The sequence below is a fragment of the Amblyomma americanum genome, chromosome 11, assembly GCF_052857255.1.
Source record: "Amblyomma americanum isolate KBUSLIRL-KWMA chromosome 11, ASM5285725v1, whole genome shotgun sequence".
In the NCBI taxonomy this organism is placed as follows: Eukaryota; Metazoa; Arthropoda; class Arachnida; order Ixodida; family Ixodidae; genus Amblyomma; species Amblyomma americanum.
This window is the reverse complement of record NC_135507.1, coordinates 97,469,679-97,493,254: the sequence shown is the minus strand read 5'-3', so window position 1 is coordinate 97,493,254 and position 23,576 is coordinate 97,469,679.

Sequence of the window (23,576 nt, the reverse complement as noted above, 5' to 3'; positions counted from 1 at the left end):
CCCATAATGCTGTATAATGGTTCTCTACTATCTCCTGTCCTTTGTTATCCCTTACCTACCTGACTAGGTTCGGAGCGAATTTGGCACAACATAAAGCTGTATTGTGGTTCTTTACCAACTCCTCTCCTTTGTTAGGCCCTACTTTCCGGATTTGGTTTGCACCAAAAGACATGACACCCCATAAAGCTGTATAATGCCTCTGTACCAACTGCTGTCCTTTGTTAAGAAGTCCTTCCGGACTTGCTTTGCGAGGAAAAATATGACAACCCATGAGGCTGTATAATTAATCCCTGACAACTGCTGACCTTTGTTTGAAGCCACCTTCAGGACTTGCTTTGCAGCGAAAAATACCACTCCCCATAAAGCTGTATAATGATTCTGTACCAACTCCTGCCTTCTGTAAGGTCCCACCTTCTGGACTTGCTTTGCAGCGAAAAATATAACACTCCATAATGCTTTACAATGGTTGTGTACCATCTCCTGTCCTTTGTTAGGGTCTTTCCTTCCGGACTTGCTTTGCAGCGAACAATATGACACCCCATAAAGCTGTATACCTGTTCTGTACTAACTTCTGTCCTTTGTTAGGCCCTCCGTCCTCTACTTGCTTTGCAGCGAAAGACATGACGCCCATAAAGTTTTATATGCCACTGTATCAACCCCTGTCCTTTGTTAGGCCTTACCTTCCAGATTTGCTTTGCAGCGAACAATATGACACAACATAAAGCTGTATAGTGGTTCTGTACCAAGTCCTGTCCTTTCTTAGCCCCTACCTTCCGGGCTTGGTTTGCAGCGAACAACATGACACCCCATAAACCAGTATAGTGGTTCTGTACTAACTCCTGTCCTTTGTTACGCGTTTCCTTCCGGACTTGCTTTGCAGCGAAAAACATGACGTCCATAAAGCTGTATAATGCCCCTGTGCCAACTCCAGTCCATTGTTAGGCGTTACCTTCTGGTCTTGCTTTGCAGCGAACAATATGACACCCTATAAAGCTGTATAGTGGTTCTGTACAAACTCCTGTCCTTTGTTAGGCCCTACCTTCCGGACTTGGTTTCCACCAAAAGACATGGCACCCCATAAAGCTGTATAATGCCTCTGTACCAACTGTGGTCCTTTGTTAGGACTTAACTTCCGGACTTGCTTTGCGAGGAGAATATGACATCCCATGAAGCTGTATAATGAATCTGTAACAACTCCAGTCCTTTGTTAGGCCCTACCCTCCGGACTTGCTTTGCAGCGAAAAATATGACCTCCATAAAGCTGTATAATGATTCTGTACCAACTTCTGTCTTTTGTTAGGCCCTATTTTCTGTACCTGGCTTGCAGCGAAAAATATGACACCCCAGAAACCTGTATAATGGTTATGTACCAACTCCGGTCCTTGATTTGAGACTTCCTTCCGGACTTGCTTTATAGCGAAAAATATGACGCCCTATATAGCTTCATTAGCGTATCATCTCATGTCCTCTGTTAGGCCCAACTTTCCGGAGTTGTTTTGCAGCGAAAAATATGAGTCTCCATAAAGCTGTAAAATGATTCTGCACCAATTTCGCCTCCTTTGTTAGGCCCTGCCTTTCGGACTTGCTTTGCTGCGAAAAACTTGACACCCCAAAAAGCTGTATAATGCCTCTGTACCAACCCTTGTCCTTTGTTAGGAACTACCTTCCGGACTTGCTTTGCGGCGAAAAATATGAAACCTCATAAAGCTGTATAATGCCTCTGTACCAACTCCTGTCATTTTGTTAGGCTTTACCTTCCAGACGGTTTGCAGCGAAAAACATGACCCCCATAAAGCTGTATGATGCCGCTGTACCAACCCCTGTCCTTTGTTAGGAACTACCTTCCGGAATTGCTTTGCAGCGAACATGACCCCCCATAAACCAGTATAGTGGTTCTGTACCAACTCTTGTCCTTTGTTAGGCGCTTCCTTCTGGACTTGCTTTGGTGCGAAAAATATGACACCCCATAATGCTGTATAATGGTTCGACTGTAGCCTGACCTTTGTTAGGCCTTAACTTCCAGACTAGCTTGGGAGTGAATATGACACAATATAAATCTGCATGGTGGTTCTTTACCAACTGCTGCCCTTTGTTAGGCCCTACTTTCCGGATTTGATTTGCACCGAAAGACCTGACGCCCCATAAAGCTGTATAATGCATCTGTACCAACTGTGGTCCTCTGTTAGGAAGTACCTTCCGGACTTGCTTTGCGGGGAAAAACATGACAACCCATAAAGCTGTATAATTATTCCCTGACAACTCCTGACCTTTGTTTGAAACTACCTTCAGGACTTGCTTTGCAGCGAAAAATATGACGCCCCATAAAGCACTCTGTTGGTATCAACTCCTGTCTTTTGTTAGGCCCTACCTTCTGCACCTGCTTTGCAGCGAAAAATATGACACTCCATAATCCTGTATATTGGTTCTGTACCATGTATTGTCCTTTGTTAGGGTCTTTCCTTCCGGACTTGCTTTGCAGCGAAAAGTATGACGCCCCATTAAGCTGTATAGTTTTTCTGTACCAACTCCTGTCCTTTGTTGGGTCGTACCTTCCGGACTTGCTTTGGAGCGAAATGTATGACGCCCCATGAAGCTGTATAGTGGTTCTGTACCAACTCCTGTCCTTTGTTGGGCCCTACCTCCCGTACTTGCTTTGGAGCGAAATGTATGACGTACGCCCCATAAAGCTGTATAATGCCCCTGTACCAACTCCTGTCCTTTGTTAAGCCTTACCTTCGGGACATGCTTTGCAGTGAACAATATGACACACCAAAAAGCTGTATAGTGGTTCTCTACCAACTCCTGTCCTCTGTTAGGCCCTGCCTTCCGGACTTGCTTTGCAGCGAAAAGCATGACTCCCCATAAAGCTGTGTAATGGTTCTGTACCAACTCCTGTCCTTTGTTAGGAACTTCCTTCCGGACTTGCTTTGCGGGGAAAAATATAACAACCCATAAAGCTGTATAATTATTCCCTGACAACTCCTCACCTTTGTTTGAAACTACCTTCAGGACTTGCTTTGCAGCGAAAAATATGACTCCCCATAAAGCTGTATAATGATTCTGTACCAACTACTGTCTACTGTTAGGCCCCACCTTCTGGACCTGCTTTGCAAAAAATATGACACCCCATAATGTTGTATAATGGTTCTGTACCATCTCCTGACCTTTGTTAGGGTCTTTCCTTCCGGACTTGCTTTGCAGCGAACAATATGACACCCCATAAAGCTGTATACTGGTTCTGTACTAACTCCTGTTCTTTGTTAGGCCCTCCATTCCGTACTTGCTTTGCTGCGAAAAACATGACGCCCATAAAGTTGTATATTGCCACTGTATCAACTCCTTTCCTTTGTTAGGCCTTACCTTCTAGATTTGCTTTGCAGCGAACAGTATGACACAACATAAAAGCTGTATAGTTGTTCTGTACCAAGTCCTGTCCTTTTTAGGCTCTACCTTCCGGGCTTGTTTTGCAGCGAACAACATGACACCCCATAAACCAGTATAGTGGTTCTGTACCAAATCATGTCCTTTGTTAGGCGCTTCCTTCCGGACTTGCTTCGGTGCGAAAAACATGACGCCCCATAAAGCTCTATAATGCCCCTGTACCAACTCCTGTCCTTTGTGAAGCCTTACCTTCCGGACTTCCTTTGCAGTGATAATATTACACACCATAAATCTGTATACAGGTTCTGTACCAACTCCTGTCCTTTGTTAGGCCCTGCCTTCCGGACTTGCTTTGCAGCGAAAAGCATGGCTCCCCATAAAGCTGTGTAATGGTTCTGTACCAACACCTGTCCTTTGTTAGGAACTACCTTCCGGACTTGCTTTGCAGCGAAAAATATGACGCCTAATAAAGTACTATAGTGGAGCCAACTCCTGTCTTTTGTTAGGCCCTACCTTCTGTACCTGCTTTGAAGCGAAAAATATCACACCCCATAATGCTGTATATTGGTTCGCTACTATACCCTGTTCTTTGTTAGGCCTTACTTTCCAGACTAGCTATGGAGCGAATATGACACAATTTAAAGCTGTATATTGGTTCTTTACCAACTACTGCCCTTTGTTAGGCCCTACTTTCCGGATTTGATTTGCACCGAAAGACATGGCACCCGATAAAGCTGTATAGTGCCTCTGTACCAACTGTGGTCCTTTGTTAGGAAGTACTTTCCGGACTTGCTTTGCGGGGAAAAATATGACAACCCATAAAGCTGTATAATTATTTGCTGACAACTCCTGGCCTTTGTTGTAAACTACCTTCAGGACATGCGAAGCTGCGAAAAATATGACGCCCCATAAAGCACTCTGGTGGTATCAACTCCTGTACTTTGTTAGGCCCTACCTTCCGGACTTGCTTTGCAGCGAAAAATATGACACCCCATAATCCTGTATATTTTATTCTGTACCATCTCCTGTCCTTTGTTAGGGTCTTTCCTTCCTGACTTGCTTCGCAGCGAAAAGTATGACGCCCCGTAACGCTGTATAGTGGTTCTGTACCAACTCCTCCTATCCTTTCTTTGTCCCTACCTCCCGGACTTGCTTTCGAGCGAAATGTATGACGCCCCATAAAGCTGTATAATGCCCCTGTACCAACTCCTGTCCTTTGTTAAGCCTTACCATCCGGACTGGCTTTGCAGTGAACAATATGACACACCAAAAAGCTGTATTGTGGTTCTGTACCAACTCCTGTCCTTTGTTAGGCCCTGCCTTCCGGATTTGCTTTGCAGCGAAAAGCATGACTCCCCATAAAGCTGTGTAATGGTTCGGTACCAAATCCTGTCCTTTGTGAGGAACTACCTTCCGGACTTGCTTTGAAGCGAAAAATATGACACCCCATAATGCTGTATAATGGTTCTCTACTATCTCCTGTCCTTTGTTATCCCTTACCTACCTGACTAGGTTCGGAGCGAATTTGGCACAACATAAAGCTGTATTGTGGTTCTTTACCAACTCCTCTCCTTTGTTAGGCCCTACTTTCCGGATTTGGTTTGCACCAAAAGACATGACACCCCATAAAGCTGTATAATGCCTCTGTACCAACTGCTGTCCTTTGTTAAGAAGTCCTTCCGGACTTGCTTTGCGGGGAAAAATATGACAACCCATGAGGCTGTATAATTAATCCCTGACAACTGCTGACCTTTGTTTGAAGCCACCTTCAGGACTTGCTTTGCAGCGAAAAATACCACTCCCCATAAAGCTGTATAATGATTCTGTACCAACTCCTGCCTTCTGTTAGGCCCCACCTTCTGGACTTGCTTTGCAGCGAAAAATATAACACTCCATAATGCTTTACAATGGTTGTGTACCATCTCCTGTCCTTTGTTAGGGTCTTTCCTTCCGGACTTGCTTTGCAGCGAACAATATGACACCCCATAAAGCTGTATACCTGTTCTGTACTAACTTCTGTCCTTTGTTAGGCCCTCCGTCCTCTACTTGCTTTGCAGCGAAAGACATGACGCCCATAAAGTTTTATATGCCACTGTATCAACCCCTGTCCTTTGTTAGGCCTTACCTTCCAGATTTGCTTTGCAGCGAACAATATGACACAACATAAAGCTGTATAGTGGTTCTCTACCAAGTCCTGTCCTTTCTTAGCCCCTACCTTCCGGGCTTGGTTTGCAGCGAACAACATGACACCCCATAAACCAGTATAGTGGTTCTGTACTAACTTCTGTCCTTTGTTACGCGTTTCCTTCCGGACTTGCTTTGCAGCGAAAAACATGACGTCCATAAAGCTGTATAATGCCCCTGTGCCAACTCCAGTCCATTGTTAGGCGTTACCTTCTGGTCTTGCTTTGCAGCGAACAATATGACACCCTATAAAGCTGTATAGTGGTTCTGTACAAACTCCTGTCCTTTGTTAGGCCCTACCTTCCGGACTTGGTTTCCACCAAAAGACATGGCACCCCATAAAGCTGTATAATGCCTCTGTACCAACTGTGGTCCTTTGTTAGGACTTAACTTCCGGACTTGCTTTGCGAGGAGAATATGACATCCCATGAAGCTGTATAATGAATCTGTAACAACTCCAGTCCTTTGTTAGGCCCTACCCTCCGGACTTGCTTTGCAGCGAAAAATATGACCTCCATAAAGCTGTATAATGATTCTGTACCAACTTCTGTCTTTTGTTAGGCCCTATTTTCTGTACCTGGCTTGCAGCGAAAAATATGACACACCAGAAACCTGTATAATGGTTATGTACCAACTCCGGTCCTTGATTTGAGACTTCCTTCCGGACTTGCTTTATAGCGAAAAATATGACGCCCTATATAGCTTCATTAGCGTATCATCTCATGTCCTCTGTTAGGCCCTACTTTCCGGAGTTGTTTTGCAGCGAAAAATATGAGTCTCCATAAAGCTGTAAAATGATTCTGCACCAATTTCGCCTCCTTTGTTAGGCCCTGCCTTTCGGACTTGCTTTGCTGCGAAAAACTTGACACCCCAAAAAGCTGTATAATGCCTCTGTACCAACCCTTGTCCTTTGTTAGGAACTGCCTTCCGGACTTGCTTTGCGGCGAAAAATATGAAACCTCATAAAGCTGTATAATGCCTCTGTACCAACTCCTGTCATTTTGTTAGGCTTTACCTTCCAGACGGTTTGCAGCGAAAAACATGACCCCCATAAAGCTGTATGATGCCGCTGTACCAACCCCTGTCCTTTGTTAGGAACTACCTTCCGGAATTGCTTTGCAGCGAACATGACCCCCCATAAACCAGTATAGTGGTTCTGTACCAACTCTTGTCCTTTGTTAGGCGCTTCCTTCTGGACTTGCTTTGGTGCGAAAAATATGACACCCCATAATGCTGTATAATGGTTCGACTGTACCCTGACCTTTGTTAGGCCTTAACTTCCAGACTAGCTTTGGAGTGAATATGACACAATATAAATCTGCATGGTGGTTCTTTACCAACTGCTGCCCTTTGTTAGGCCCTACTTTCCGGATTTGATTTGCACCGAAAGACCTGACGCCCCATAAAGCTGTATAATGCATCTGTACCAACTGTGGTCCTCTGTTAGGAAGTACCTTCCGGACTTGCTTTGCGGGGAAAAACATGACAACCCATAAAGCTGTATAATTATTCCCTGACAACTCCTGACCTTTGTTTGAAACTACCTTCAGGACTTGCTTTGCAGCGAAAAATATGACGCCCCATAAAGCACTCTGTTGGTATCAACTCCTGTCTTTTGTTAGGCCCTACCTTCTGCACCTGCTTTGCAGCGAAAAATATGACACTCCATAATCCTGTATATTGGTTCTGTACCATGTATTGTCCTTTGTTAGGGTCTTTCCTTCCGGACTTGCTTTGCAGCGAAAAGTATGACGCCCCATTAAGCTGTATAGTTTTTCTGTACCAACTCCTGTCCTTTGTTGGGTCTTTCCTTCCGGACTTGCTTTGCAGCGAACAATATGACACCCCATAAAGCTGTATACTGGTTCTGTACTAACTCCTGTTCTTTGTTAGGCCCTCCATTCAGTACTTGCTTTGCTGCGAAAAACATGACGCCCATAAAGTTGTATATTGCCACTGTATCAACTCCTTTCCTTTGTTAGGCCTTACCTTCTAGATTTGCTTTGCAGCGAACAGTATGACACAACATAAAAGCTGTATAGTTGTTCTGTACCAAGTCCTGTCCTTTTTAGGCTCTACCTTCCGGGCTTGTTTTGCAGCGAACAACATGACACCCCATAAACCAGTATAGTGGTTCTGTACCAAATCATGTCCTTTGTTAGGCGCTTCCTTCCGGACTTGCTTCGGTGCGAAAAACATGACGCCCCATAAAGCTCTATAATGCCCCTGTACCAACTCCTGTCCTTTGTGAAGCCTTACCTTCCGGACTTCCTTTGCAGTGATAATATTACACACCATAAATCTGTATACAGGTTCTGTACCAACTCCTGTCCTTTGTTAGGCCCTGCCTTCCGGACTTGCTTTGCAGCGAAAAGCATGGCTCCCCATAAAGCTGTGTAATGGTTCTGTACCAACACCTGTCCTTTGTTAGGAACTACCTTCCGGACTTGCTTTGCAGCGAAAAATATGACGCCTAATAAAGTACTATAGTGGAGCCAACTCCTGTCTTTTGTTAGGCCCTACCTTCTGTACCTGCTTTGAAGCGAAAAATATCACACCCCATAATGCTGTATATTGGTTCGCTACTATACCCTGTTCTTTGTTAGGCCTTACTTTCCAGACTAGCTATGGAGCGAATATGACACAATTTAAAGCTGTATATTGGTTCTTTACCAACTACTGCCCTTTGTTAGGCCCTACTTTCCGGATTTGATTTGCACCGAAAGACATGGCACCCGATAAAGCTGTATAGTGCCTCTGTACCAACTGTGGTCCTTTGTTAGGAAGTACTTTCCGGACTTGCTTTGCGGGGAAAAATATGACAACCCATAAAGCTGTATAATTATTTGCTGACAACTCCTGGCCTTTGTTGTAAACTACCTTCAGGACATGCGAAGCTGCGAAAAATATGACGCCCCATAAAGCACTCTGGTGGTATCAACTCCTGTACTTTGTTAGGCCCTACCTTCCGGACTTGCTTTGCAGCGAAAAATATGACACCCCATAATCCTGTATATTTTATTCTGTACCATCTCCTGTCCTTTGTTAGGGTCTTTCCTTCCTGACTTGCTTCGCAGCGAAAAGTATGACGCCCCGTAACGCTGTATAGTGGTTCTGTACCAACTCCTCCTATCCTTTCTTTGTCCCTACCTCCCGGACTTGCTTTCGAGCGAAATGTATGACGCCCCATAAAGCTGTATAATGCCCCTGTACCAACTCCTGTCCTTTGTTAAGCCTTACCATCCGGACTGGCTTTGCAGTGAACAATATGACACACCAAAAAGCTGTATTGTGGTTCTGTACCAACTCCTGTCCTTTGTTAGGCCCTGCCTTCCGGATTTGCTTTGCAGCGAAAAGCATGACTCCCCATAAAGCTGTGTAATGGTTCGGTACCAAATCCTGTCCTTTGTGAGGAACTACCTTCCGGACTTGCTTTGAAGCGAAAAATATGACACCCCATAATGCTGTATAATGGTTCTCTACTATCTCCTGTCCTTTGTTATCCCTTACCTACCTGACTAGGTTCGGAGCGAATTTGGCACAACATAAAGCTGTATTGTGGTTCTTTACCAACTCCTCTCCTTTGTTAGGCCCTACTTTCCGGATTTGGTTTGCACCAAAAGACATGACACCCCATAAAGCTGTATAATGCCTCTGTACCAACTGCTGTCCTTTGTTAAGAAGTCCTTCCGGACTTGCTTTGCGGGGAAAAATATGACAACCCATGAGGCTGTATAATTAATCCCTGACAACTGCTGACCTTTGTTTGAAGCCACCTTCAGGACTTGCTTTGCAGCGAAAAATACCACTCCCCATAAAGCTGTATAATGATTCTGTACCAACTCCTGCCTTCTGTTAGGCCCCACCTTCTGGACTTGCTTTGCAGCGAAAAATATAACACTCCATAATGCTTTACAATGGTTGTGTACCATCTCCTGTCCTTTGTTAGGGTCTTTCCTTCCGGACTTGCTTTGCAGCGAACAATATGACACCCCATAAAGCTGTATACCTGTTCTGTACTAACTTCTGTCCTTTGTTAGGCCCTCCGTCCTCTACTTGCTTTGCAGCGAAAGACATGACGCCCATAAAGTTTTATATGCCACTGTATCAACCCCTGTCCTTTGTTAGGCCTTACCTTCCAGATTTGCTTTGCAGCGAACAATATGACACAACATAAAGCTGTATAGTGGTTCTCTACCAAGTCCTGTCCTTTCTTAGCCCCTACCTTCCGGGCTTGGTTTGCAGCGAACAACATGACACCCCATAAACCAGTATAGTGGTTCTGTACTAACTTCTGTCCTTTGTTACGCGTTTCCTTCCGGACTTGCTTTGCAGCGAAAAACATGACGTCCATAAAGCTGTATAATGCCCCTGTGCCAACTCCAGTCCATTGTTAGGCGTTACCTTCTGGTCTTGCTTTGCAGCGAACAATATGACACCCTATAAAGCTGTATAGTGGTTCTGTACAAACTCCTGTCCTTTGTTAGGCCCTACCTTCCGGACTTGGTTTCCACCAAAAGACATGGCACCCCATAAAGCTGTATAATGCCTCTGTACCAACTGTGGTCCTTTGTTAGGACTTAACTTCCGGACTTGCTTTGCGAGGAGAATATGACATCCCATGAAGCTGTATAATGAATCTGTAACAACTCCAGTCCTTTGTTAGGCCCTACCCTCCGGACTTGCTTTGCAGCGAAAAATATGACCTCCATAAAGCTGTATAATGATTCTGTACCAACTTCTGTCTTTTGTTAGGCCCTATTTTCTGTACCTGGCTTGCAGCGAAAAATATGACACACCAGAAACCTGTATAATGGTTATGTACCAACTCCGGTCCTTGATTTGAGACTTCCTTCCGGACTTGCTTTATAGCGAAAAATATGACGCCCTATATAGCTTCATTAGCGTATCATCTCATGTCCTCTGTTAGGCCCTACTTTCCGGAGTTGTTTTGCAGCGAAAAATATGAGTCTCCATAAAGCTGTAAAATGATTCTGCACCAATTTCGCCTCCTTTGTTAGGCCCTGCCTTTCGGACTTGCTTTGCTGCGAAAAACTTGACACCCCAAAAAGCTGTATAATGCCTCTGTACCAACCCTTGTCCTTTGTTAGGAACTGCCTTCCGGACTTGCTTTGCGGCGAAAAATATGAAACCTCATAAAGCTGTATAATGCCTCTGTACCAACTCCTGTCATTTTGTTAGGCTTTACCTTCCAGACGGTTTGCAGCGAAAAACATGACCCCCATAAAGCTGTATGATGCCGCTGTACCAACCCCTGTCCTTTGTTAGGAACTACCTTCCGGAATTGCTTTGCAGCGAACATGACCCCCCATAAACCAGTATAGTGGTTCTGTACCAACTCTTGTCCTTTGTTAGGCGCTTCCTTCTGGACTTGCTTTGGTGCGAAAAATATGACACCCCATAATGCTGTATAATGGTTCGACTGTACCCTGACCTTTGTTAGGCCTTAACTTCCAGACTAGCTTTGGAGTGAATATGACACAATATAAATCTGCATGGTGGTTCTTTACCAACTGCTGCCCTTTGTTAGGCCCTACTTTCCGGATTTGATTTGCACCGAAAGACCTGACGCCCCATAAAGCTGTATAATGCATCTGTACCAACTGTGGTCCTCTGTTAGGAAGTACCTTCCGGACTTGCTTTGCGGGGAAAAACATGACAACCCATAAAGCTGTATAATTATTCCCTGACAACTCCTGACCTTTGTTTGAAACTACCTTCAGGACTTGCTTTGCAGCGAAAAATATGACGCCCCATAAAGCACTCTGTTGGTATCAACTCCTGTCTTTTGTTAGGCCCTACCTTCTGCACCTGCTTTGCAGCGAAAAATATGACACTCCATAATCCTGTATATTGGTTCTGTACCATGTATTGTCCTTTGTTAGGGTCTTTCCTTCCGGACTTGCTTTGCAGCGAAAAGTATGACGCCCCATTAAGCTGTATAGTTTTTCTGTACCAACTCCTGTCCTTTGTTGGGTCGTACCTTCCGGACTTGCTTTGGAGCGAAATGTATGACGCCCCATGAAGCTGTATAGTGGTTCTGTACCAACTCCTGTCCTTTGTTGGGCCCTACCTCCCGTACTTGCTTTGGAGCGAAATGTATGACGTACGCCCCATAAAGCTGTATAATGCCCCTGTACCAACTCCTGTCCTTTGTTAAGCCTTACCTTCGGGACATGCTTTGCAGTGAACAATATGACACACCAAAAAGCTGTATAGTGGTTCTCTACCAACTCCTGTCCTTTGTTAGGCCCTGCCTTCCGGACTTGCTTTGCCGCGAAAAGCATGACTCCCCATAAAGCTGTGTAATGGTTCTGTACCAACTCCTGTCCTTTGTTAGGAACTTCCTTCCGGACTTGCTTTGCGGGGAAAAATATAACAACCCATAAAGCTGTATAATTATTCCCTGACAACTCCTCACCTTTGTTTGAAACTACCTTCAGGACTTGCTCTGCAGCGAAAAATATGACTCCCCATAAAGCTGTATAATGATTCTGTACCAACTCCTGTCTTCTGTTAGGCCCCACCTTCTGGACCTGCTTTGCAAAAAATATGACACCCCATAATGTTGTATAATGGTTCTGTACCATCTCCTGACCTTTGTTAGGGTCTTTCCTTCCGGACTTGCTTTGCAGCGAACAATATGACACCCCATAAAGCTGTATACTGGTTCTGTACTAACTCCTGTTCTTTGTTAGGCCCTCCATTCCGTACTTGATTTGCTGCGAAAAACATGACGCCCATAAAGTTGTATATTGCCACTGTATCAACTCCTTTCCTTTGTTAGGCCTTACCTTCTAGATTTGCTTTGCAGCGAACAGTATGACACAACATAAAAGCTGTATAGTTGTTCTGTACCAAGTCCTGTCCTTTTTAGGCTCTACCTTCCGGGCTTGTTTTGCAGCGAACAACATGACACCCCATAAACCAGTATAGTGGTTCTGTACCAAATCATGTCCTTTGTTAGGCGCTTCCTTCCGGACTTGCTTCGGTGCGAAAAACATGACGCCCCATAAAGCTCTATAATGCCCCTGTACCTACTCCTGTCCTTTGTGAAGCCTTACCTTCCGGACTTCCTTTGCAGTGATAATATTACACACCATAAATCTGTATACAGGTTCTGTACCAACTCCTGTCCTTTGTTAGGCCCTGCCTTCCGGACTTGCTTTGCAGCAAAAAGCATGGCTCCCCATAAAGCTGTGTAATGGTTCTGTACCAACACCTGTCCTTTGTTAGGAACTACCTTCCGGACTTGCTTTGCAGCGAAAAATATGACGCCTAATAAAGTACTATAGTGGAGCCAACTCCTGTCTTTTGTTAGGCCCTACCTTCTGTACCTGCTTTGAAGCGAAAAATATCACACCCCATAATGCTGTATATTGGTTCGCTACTATACCCTGTTCTTTGTTAGGCCTTACTTTCCAGACTAGCTATGGAGCGAATATGACACAATTTAAAGCTGTATATTGGTTCTTTACCAACTACTGCCCTTTGTTAGGCCCTACTTTCCGGATTTGATTTGCACCGAAAGACATGGCACCCGATAAAGCTGTATAGTGCCTCTGTACCAACTGTGGTCCTTTGTTAGGAAGTACTTTCCGGACTTGCTTTGCGGGGAAAAATATGACAACCCATAAAGCTGTATAATTATTTGCTGACAACTCCTGGCCTTTGTTGTAAACTACCTTCAGGACATGCGAAGCTGCGAAAAATATGACGCCCCATAAAGCACTCTGGTGGTATCAACTCCTGTACTTTGTTAGGCCCTACCTTCCGGACTTGCTTTGCAGCGAAAAATATGACACCCCATAATCCTGTATATTTTATTCTGTACCATCTCCTGTCCTTTGTTAGGGTCTTTCCTTCCTGACTTGCTTCGCAGCGAAAATTATGACGCCCCGTAAAGCTGTATAGTGGTTCTGTACCAACTCCTCCTATCCTTTCTTTGTCCCTACCTCCCGGACTTGCTTTCGAGCGAAATGTATGACGCCCCATAAAGCTGTATAATGCCCCTGTACCAACTCCTGTCCTTTGTAAAGCCTTACCATCCGGACTGGCTTTGCAGTGAACAATATGACACACCATAAAGCTGTATTGTGGTTCTGTACCAACTCCTGTCCTTTGTTAGGCCCTGCCTTCCGGATTTGCTTTGCAGCGAAAAGCATGACTCCCCATAAAGCTGTGTAATGGTTCGGTACCAACTCCTGTCCTTTGTGAGGAACTACCTTCCGGACTTGCTTTGAAGCGAAAAATATGACACCCCATAATGCTGTATAATGGTTCTCTACTATCTCCTGTCCTTTGTTATCCCTTACCTACCTGACTAGGTTCGGAGCGAATTTGGCACAACATAAAGCTGTATTGTGGTTCTTTACCAACTCCTCTCCTTTGTTAGGCCCTACTTTCCGGATTTGGTTTGCACCAAAAGACATGACACCCCATAAAGCTGTATAATGCCTCAGTACCAACTGCTGTCCTTTGTTAAGAAGTCCTTCCACACTTGCTTTGCGGGGAAAAATATGACAACCCATGAGGCTGTATAATTAATCCCTGACAACTCCTGACCTTTGTTTGAAGCTACCTTCAGGACTTGCTTTGCAGCGAAAAATATCACTCCCCAAAAAGCTGTATAATGATTCTGTACCAACTCCTGCCTTCTGTTAGGCCCCACCTTCTGGACTTGCTTTGCAGCGAAAAATATAACACTCCATAATGCTGTACAATGGTTGTGTACCATCTCCTGTCCTTTGTTAGGGTCTTTCCTTCCGGACTTGCTTTGCAGCGAACAATATGACACCCCATAAAGCTGTATACCTGTTCTGTACTAACTTCTGTCCTTTGTTAGGCCCTCCGTCCTCTACTTGCTTTGCAGCGAAAGACATGACGCCCATAAAGTTTTATATGCCACTGTATCAACCCCTGTCCTTTGTTAGGCCTTACCTTCCAGATTTGCTTTGCAGCGAATAATATGACACAACATAAAGCTGTGTAGTGGTTCTGTACCAAGTCCTGTCCTTTCTTAGCCCCTACCTTCCGGGCTTGGTTTGCAGCGAACAACACGACACCCCATAAACCAGTATAGTGGTTCTGTACCAACTCCTGTCCTTTGTTACGCGCTTCCTTCCGGACTTGCTTTGCAGCGAAAAACATGACGTCCATAAAACTGTATAATGCCCCTGTGCCAACTCCAGTCCATTGTTAGGCGTTACCTTCTGGTCTTGCTTTGCAGCGAACAATATGACACCCTATAAAGCTGTATAGTGGTTCTGTACAAACTCCTGTCCTTTGTTAGGCCCTACCTTCCGGACTTGGTTTCCACCAAAAGACATGGCTCCCCATAAAGCTGTATAATGCCTCTGTACCAACTGTGGTCCTTTGTTAGGACTTAACTTCCGGACTTGCTTTGCGAGGAGAATATGACATCCCATGAAGCTGTATAATGAATCTGTAACAACTCCAGTCCTTTGTTAGGCCCTACCCTCCGGACTTGCTTTGCAGCGAAAAATATGACCTCCATAAAGCTGTATAATGATTCTGTACCAACTTCTGTCTTTTCTTAGGCCCTATTTTCTGTACCTGGCTTGCAGCGAAAAATATGACACCCCAGAAACCTGTATAATGGTTATGTACCAACTCCGGTCCTTGATTTGAGACTTCCTTCCGGACTTGCTTTATAGCGAAAAATATGACGCCCTATATAGCTTCATTAGCGTATCATCTCATGTCCTCTGTTAGGCCCTACTTTCCGGAGTTGTTTTGCAGCGAAAAATATGAGTCTCCATAAAGCTGTAAAATGATTCTGCACCAATTTCGCCTCCTTTGTTAGGCCCTGCCTTTCGGACTTGCTTTGCTGCGAAAAACTTGACACCCCAAAAAGCTGTATAATGCCTCTGTACCAACCCTTGTCCTTTGTTAGGAACTGCCTTCCGGACTTGCATTGCGGCGAAAAATATGAAACATCATAAAGCTGTATAATGCCTCTGTACCAACTCCTGTCATTTTGTTAGGCTTTACCTTCCAGACGGTTTGCAGCGAAAAACATGACCCCCATAAAGCTGTATGATGCCGCTGTACCAACCCCTGTCCTTTGTTAGGAACTACCTTCCGGAATTGCTTTGCAGCGAACATGACCCCCCATAAACCAGTATAGTGGTTCTGTACCAACTCTTGTCCTTTGTTAGGCGCTTCCTTCTGGACTTGCTTTGGTGCGAAAAATATGACACCCCATAATGCTGTATAATGGTTCGACTGTACCTTGACTTTTGTTAGGCCTTAAATTCCAGACTAGCTTTGGAGTGAATATGACACAATATAAATCTGCATGGTGGTTCTTTACCAACTGCTGCCCTTTGTTAGGCCCTACTTTCCGGATTTGATTTGCACCGAAAGACATGACGCCCCATAAAGCTGTATAATGCATCTGTACCAACTGTGGTCCTCTGTTAGGAAGTACCTTCCGGACTTGCTTTGCGGGGAAAAACATGACAACCCATAAAGCTGTATGATTATTCCCTGACAACTCCTGACCTTTGTTTGAAACTACCTTCAGGACTTGCTTTGCAGCGAAAAATATGACGCCCCATAAAGCACTCTGTTGGTATCAACTCCTGTCTTTTGTTAGGCCCTACCTTCTGCACCTGCTTTGCAGCGAAAAATATGACACTCCATAATCCTGTATATTGGTTCTGTACCATGTATTGTCCTTTGTTAGGGTCTTTCCTTCCGGACTTGCTTTGCAGCGAAAAGTATGACGCCCCATTAAGCTGTATAGTTTTTCTGTACCAACTCCTGTCCTTTGTTGGGTCGTACCTTCCGGACTTGCTTTGGAGCGAAATGTATGACGCCCCATGAAGCTGTATAGTGGGTCTGTACCAACTCCTGTCCTTTGTTGGGCCCTACCTCCCGTACTTGCTTTGGAGCGAAATGTATGACGTACGCCCCATAAAGCTGTATAATGCCCCTGTACCAACTCCTGTCCTTTGTTAAGCCTTACCTTCGGGACATGCTTTGCAGTGAACAATATGACACACCAAAAAGCTGTATAGTGGTTCTCTACCAACTCCTGTCCTTTGTTAGGCCCTGCCTTCCGGACTTGCTTTGCAGCGAAAAGCATGACTCCCCATAAAGCTGTGTAATGGTTCTGTACCAACTCCTGTCCTTTGTTAGGAACTTCCTTCCGGACTTGCTTTGCGGGGAAAAATATAACAACCCATAAAGCTGTATAATTATTCCCTGACAACTCCTCACCTTTGTTTGAAACTACCTTCAGGACTTGCTTTGCAGCGAAAAATATGACTCCCCATAAAGCTGTATAATGATTCTGTACCAACTCCTGTCTTCTGTTAGGCCCCACCTTCTGGACCTGCTTTGCAAAAAATATGACACCCCATAATGTTGTATAATGGTTCTGTACCATCTCCTGACCTTTGTTAGGGTCTTTCCTTCCGGACTTGCTTTGCAGCGATAAGCATGACTCCCCATAAAGCTGTGTAATGGTTCTGTACTAACTCCTGTCCTTTGTTAGGCCCTCCATTCCGTACTTGCTTTGCTGCGAAAAACATGCCCATAAAGTTGTATATTGCCACTGTATCAGCTCCTTTCCTTTGTTAGGCCTTACCTTCTAGATTTGCTTTGCAGCGCACAGTATGACACAACATATAAGCTGTATAGTTGTTCTGTACCAAGTCCTGTCCTTTTTAGGCTCTACCTTCCGGGCTTGTTTTGCAGCGAACAACATGACACCCCATAAACCAGTATAGTGGTTCTGTACCAAATCCTGTCCTTTGTTAGGCGCCTCCTTCCGGACTTGCTTTGGTGCGAAAAACATGACGCCCCATAAAGCTCTATAATGCCCCTGTACCAACTCCTGTCCTTTGTGAAGCCTTACCTTCCGGACTTCCTTTGCAGTGACCAATATGACACACCATAAATCTGTATACAGGTTCTGTACCAACTCCTGTCCTTTGTTAGGCCCTGCCTTCCGGACTTGCTTTGCAGCGAAAAGCATGGCTCCCCATAAAGCTGTGTAATGGTTCTGTACCAACACCTGTCCTTTGTTAGGAACTACCTTCCGGACTTGCTTTGCAGCGAAAAATATGACGCCTAATAAAGTACTATAGTGGAGCCAACTCCTGTCTTTTGTTAGGCCCTACCTTCTGTACCTGCTTTGAAGCGAAAAATATCACACCCCATAATGGTGTATATTGGTTCGCTACTATACCCTGTTCTTTGTTAGGCCTTACTTTCCAGACTAGCTATGGAGCGAATATGACAAAATTAAAAGCTGTATATTGGTTCTTTACCAACTCCTGCCCTTTGTTAGGCCCTACGTTCCGGATTTGATTTGCACCGAAAGACATGGCACCCGATAAAGCTGTATAGTGCCTCTGTACCAACTGTGGTCCTTTGTTAGGAAGTACTTTCCGGACTTGCTTTGCGGGAAAAAATATGACAACCCATAAAGCTGTATAATTATTCCCTGACAACTCCTGGCCTTTGTTGTAAACTACCTTCAGGACATGCGAAGCTGCGAAAAATATGGCGCCCCATAAAGCACTCTGGTGGTACCAACTCCTGTACTTTGTTAGGCCCTACCTTCCGGACTTGCTTTGCAGCGAAAAATATGACACCCCATAATCCTGTATATTTTATTCTGTACCATCTCCTGTCCTTTGTTAGGGTCTTTCCTTCCGGACTTGCTTCGCAGCGAAAAGTATGACGCCCCGTAAAGCTGTATAGTGGTTCTGTACCAACTCCTCCTATCCTTTCTTTGTCCCTACCTCCCGGACTTGCTTTCGAGCGAAATGTATGACGCCCCATAAAGCTGTATAATGCCCCTGTACCAACTCCTGTCCTTTGTTAAGCCTTACCATCCGGACTGGCTTTGCAGTGAACAAAATGACACACCATAAAGCTGTATTGTGGTTCTGTACCAACTCCTGTCCTTTGTTAGGCCCTGCCTTCCGGACTTGCTTTGCAGCGAAAAGCATGACTCCCCATAAAGCTGTGTAATGGTTCGGTACCAACTCCTGTCCTTTGTGAGGAACTACCTTCCGGACTTGCTTTGAAGCGAAAAATATGACACCCCATAATGCTGTATAATGGTTCTCTACTATCTCCTGTCCTTTGTTATCCCTTACCTACCTGACTAGGTTCGGAGCGAATTTGGCACAACATAAAGCTGTATTGTGGTTCTTTACCAACTCCTCTCCTTTGTTAGGCCCTACTTTCCGGATTTGGTTTGCACCAAAAGACATGACACCCCATAAAGCTGTATAATGCCTCTGTACCAACTGCTGTCCTTTGTTAAGAAGTCCTTCCGGACTTGCTTTGCGGGGAAAAATATGACAACCCATGAGGCTGTATAATTAATCCCTGACAACTCCTGACCTTTGTTTGAAGCTACCTTCAGGACTTGCTTTGCAGCGAAAAATATCACTCCCCATAAAGCTGTATAATGATTCTGTACCAACTCCTGCCTTCTGTTAGGCCCCACCTTCTGGACTTGCTTTGCAGCGAAAAATATAACACTCCATAATGCTGTACAATGGTTGTGTACCATCTCCTGTCCTTTGTTAGGGTCTTTCCTTCCGGACTTGCTTTGCAGCGAACAATATGACACCCCATAAAGCTGTATACCTGTTCTGTACTAACTTCGGTCCTTTGTTAGGCCCTCCGTCCTGTACTTGCTTTGCAGCGAAAGACATGACGCCCATAAAGTTTTATATGCCACTGTATCAACCCCTGTCCTTTGTTAGGCCTTACCTTCCAGATTTGCTTTGCAGCGAACAATATGACACAACATAAAGCTGTATAGTGGTTCTGTACCAAGTCCTGTCCTTTCTTAGCCCCTACCTTCCGGGCTTGGTTTGCAGTGAACAACATGACACCCCATAAACCAGTATAGTGGTTCTGTACCAACTCCTGTCCTTTGTTACGCGCTTCCTTCCGGACTTGCTTTGCAGCGAAAAACATGACGTCCATAAAGCTGTATAATGCCCCTGTGCCAACTCCAGTCCATTGTTAGGCGTTACCTTCTGGTCTTGCTTTGCAGCGAACAATATGACACCCTATAAAGCTGTATAGTGGTTCTGTACAAACTCCTGTCCTTTGTTAGGCCCTACCTTCCGGACTTGGTTTCCACCAAAGGACATGGCACCCCATAAAGCTGTATAATGCCTCTGTACCAACTGTGGTCCTTGGTTAGGAAGTAACTTCCGGACTTCCTTTGCGAGGAGAATATGACATCCCATGAAGCTGTATAATGAATCTGTAACAACTCCAGTCCTTTGTTAGGCCCTACCTTCCGGACTTGCTTTGCAGCGAAAAATATGACCTCCATAAAGCTGTATAATGATTCTGTACCAACTTCTGTCTTTTGTTAGGCCCTACCTTCTGTACCTGGCTTGCAGCGAAAAATATGACACCCCAGAAACCTGTATAATGGTTATGTACCAACTCCGGTCCTTGATTTGAGACTTCCTTCCGGACTTGCTTTATAGCGAAAAATATGACGCCCTATATAGCTTCATTAGCGTATCATCTCATGTCCTCTGTTAGGCCGTACTTTCCGGAGTTGTTTTGCAGCGAAAAATATGAGTCTCCATAAAGCTGTAAAATGATTCTGCACCAATTTCGCCTCCTTTGTTAGGCCCTGCCTTTCGGACTTGCTTTGCTGCGAAAAACTTGACACCCCATAAAGCTGTATAATGCCTCTGTACCAACTCCTGTCATTTTGTTAGACTTTACCTTCCAGACGGTTTGCAGCGAAAAACATGACCCCCATAAAGCTGTATGATGCCGCTGTACCAACCCCTGTCCTTGGTTAGGAACTACCTTCCGGACTTTCTTTGCAGCGAACATGACCCTCCATAAACCAGTATAGTGGTTCTGTACCAACTCTTGTCCTTTGTTAGGCGCTTCCTTCTGGACTTGCTTTGGTGCGAAAAATATGACACCCCATAATGCTGTATAATGGTTCGACTGTACCCTGACCTTTGTTAGGCCTTACCTTCGAGACTAGCTTTGGAGTGAATATGACACAATATAAATCTGCATGGTGGTTCTTTACCAACTGCTGCCCTTTGTTAGGCCCTGCTTTCCGGATTTGATTTGCACCGAAAGACATGACGCCCCATAAAGCTGTATAATGCATCTGTACCAACTGTGGTCCTCTGTTAGGAAGTACCTTCCGGACTTGCTTTGCGGGGAAAAACATGACAACCCATAAAGCTGTATAATTATTCCCTGACAACTCCTGACCTTTGTTTGAAACTACCTTCAGGACTTGCTTTGCAGCGAAAAATATGACGCCCTATAAAGCACTCTGTTGGTATCAACTCCTGTCTTTTGTTAGGCCCTACCTTCTGCACCTGCTTTGCAGCAAAAAATATGACACCCCATAATCCTGTATATTGGTTCTGAACCATGTATTGTCCTTTGTTAGGGTCTTTCCTTCCGGACTTGCTTTGCAGCGAAAAGGATGACGCCCCGTTAAGCTGTATAGTTTTTCTGTACCAACTCCTGTCCTTTGTTGGGTCGTACCTTCCGGACTTGCTTTGGAGCGAAATGTATGACGCCCCATGAAGCTGTATAGTGGTTCTGTACCAACTCCTGTCCTTTGTTGGGCCCTACCTCCCGGACTTGCTTTGGAGCGAAATGTATGACGTACGCCCCATAAAGCTGTATAATGCCCCTGTACCAACTCCTGTCCTTTGTTAAGCCTTACCTTCGGGACATGATTTGCAGTGAACAATATGACACACCAAAAAGCTGTATAGTGGTTCTCTACAACTCCTGTCCTTTGTTAGGCCCTGCCTTCCGGACTTGCTTTGCAGGGAAAAGCATGACTCCCCATAAAGCTGTGTAATGGTTCTGTAACAACTCCTGTCCTTTGTTAGGAACTTCCTTCCGGACTTGCTTTGCGGGGAAAAATATAACAACCCATAAAGCTGTATAATTATTCCCTGACAACTCCTCACCTTTGTTTGAAACTACCTTCAGGACTTGCTTTGCAGCGAAAAATATGACTCCCCATAAAGCTGTATAATGATTCTGTACCAACTCCTGTCTTCTGTTAGGCCCCACCTTCTGGACCGGCTTTGCAAAAAATATGACACCCCATAATGTTGTATAATGGTTCTGTACCATCTCCTGTCCTTTGTTAGGGTCTTTCCTTCCGGACTTGCTTTGCAGCGAACAATATGACACCCCATAAAGCTGTATACTGGTTCTGTACTAACTCCTGTCCTTTGTTAGGCCCTCCATTCCGTACTTGCTTTGCTGCGAAAAACATGACGCCCATAAAGTTGTATATTGCCACTGTATCAACTCCTTTCCTTTGTTAGGCCTTACCTTCTAGATTTGTTTCGCAGCGAACAGTATGACACAACATATAAGCTGTATAGTTGTTCTGTACCAAGTCCTGTCCTTTTTAGGCTCTACCTTCCGGGCTTGTTTTGCAGCGAACAACATGACACCCCATAAACCAGTATAGTGGTTCTGTACCAAATCATGTCCTTTGTTAGGCGCTTCCTTCCGGACTTGCTTCGGTGCGAAAAACATGACGCCCCATAAAGCTCTATAATGCCCCTGTACCAACTCGTGTCCTTTGATAAGGCTTACCTTCCGGACTTCCTTTGCAGTGATAATATGACACACCATAAATCTGTATACAGGTTCTGTACCAACTCCTGTCCTTTGTTTGGCCCTGCCTTCCGGACTTGCTTTGCAGCGAAAAGCATGGCTCCCCATAAAGCTGTGTAATGGTTCTGTACCAACACCTGTCCTTTGTTAGGAACTACCTTCCGGACTTGCTTTGCAGCGAAAAATATGACGCCTAATAAAGTACTATAGTGGAGCCAACTCCTGTCTTTTGTTAGGCCCTACCTTCTGTACCTGCTTTGAAGCGAAAAATATCACACCCCATAATGCTGTATATTGGTTCGCTACTATACCCTGTTCTTTGTTAGGCCTTACTTTCCAGACTAGCTATGGAGCGAATGACACAATTTAAAGCTGTATATTGGTTCTTTACCAACTACTGCCCTTTGTTAGGCCCTACTTTCCGGATTTGATTTGCACCGAAAGACATGGCACCCGATAAAGCTGTATTGTGCCTCTGTACCAACTGTGGTCCTTTGTTAGGAAGTACTTGCCGGACTTGCTTTGCGGGGAAAAATATGACAACCCATAAAGCTGTATAATTATTCCCTGACAACTCCTGGCCTTTGTTGTAAACTACCTTCAGGACATGCGAAGCTGCGAAAAATATGACGCCCCATAAAGCACTCTGGTGGTATCAACTCCTGTACTTTGTTAGGCCCTACCTTCCGGACTTGCTTTGCAGCGAAAAATATGACTCCCCATAAAGCTGTATAATGATTCTGTACAAACCCCTGTCTTCTGTTAGGCCCTACCTTCTGGACCTGCTTTGCAGCGAAAAATATGACACCCCATAATCCTGTATATTTTATTCTGTACCATCTCCTGTCCTTTGTTAGGGTCTTTCCTTCCGGACTTGCTTCGCAGCGAAAAGTATGACGCCCAGTAAAGCTGTATAGTGGTTCTGTACCAACTCCTCCTATCCTTTCTTTGTCCCTACCTCCCGGACTTGCTTTCGAGCGAAATGTATGACGCCCCATAAAGCTGTATAATGCCCCTGTACCAACTCCTGTCCTTTGTTAAGCCTTACCATCCGGACTGGCTTTGCAGTGAACAATATGACACACATAAAGCTGTATAGTGGTTCTGTACCAACTCCTGTTCTTTGTTAGGCCCTGCCTTCCGGACTTGCTTTGCAGCGAAAAGCATGACTCCCCATAAAGCTGTGTAATGGTTCGGTACCAACTCCTGTCCTTTGTGAGGAACTACCTTCCGGACTTGCTTTGAAGCGAAAAATATGACACCCCATAATGCTGTATAATGGTTCTCTACTATCTCCTGTCCTTCGTTATCCCTTACCTACCTGACTAGGTTCGGAGCGAATTTGG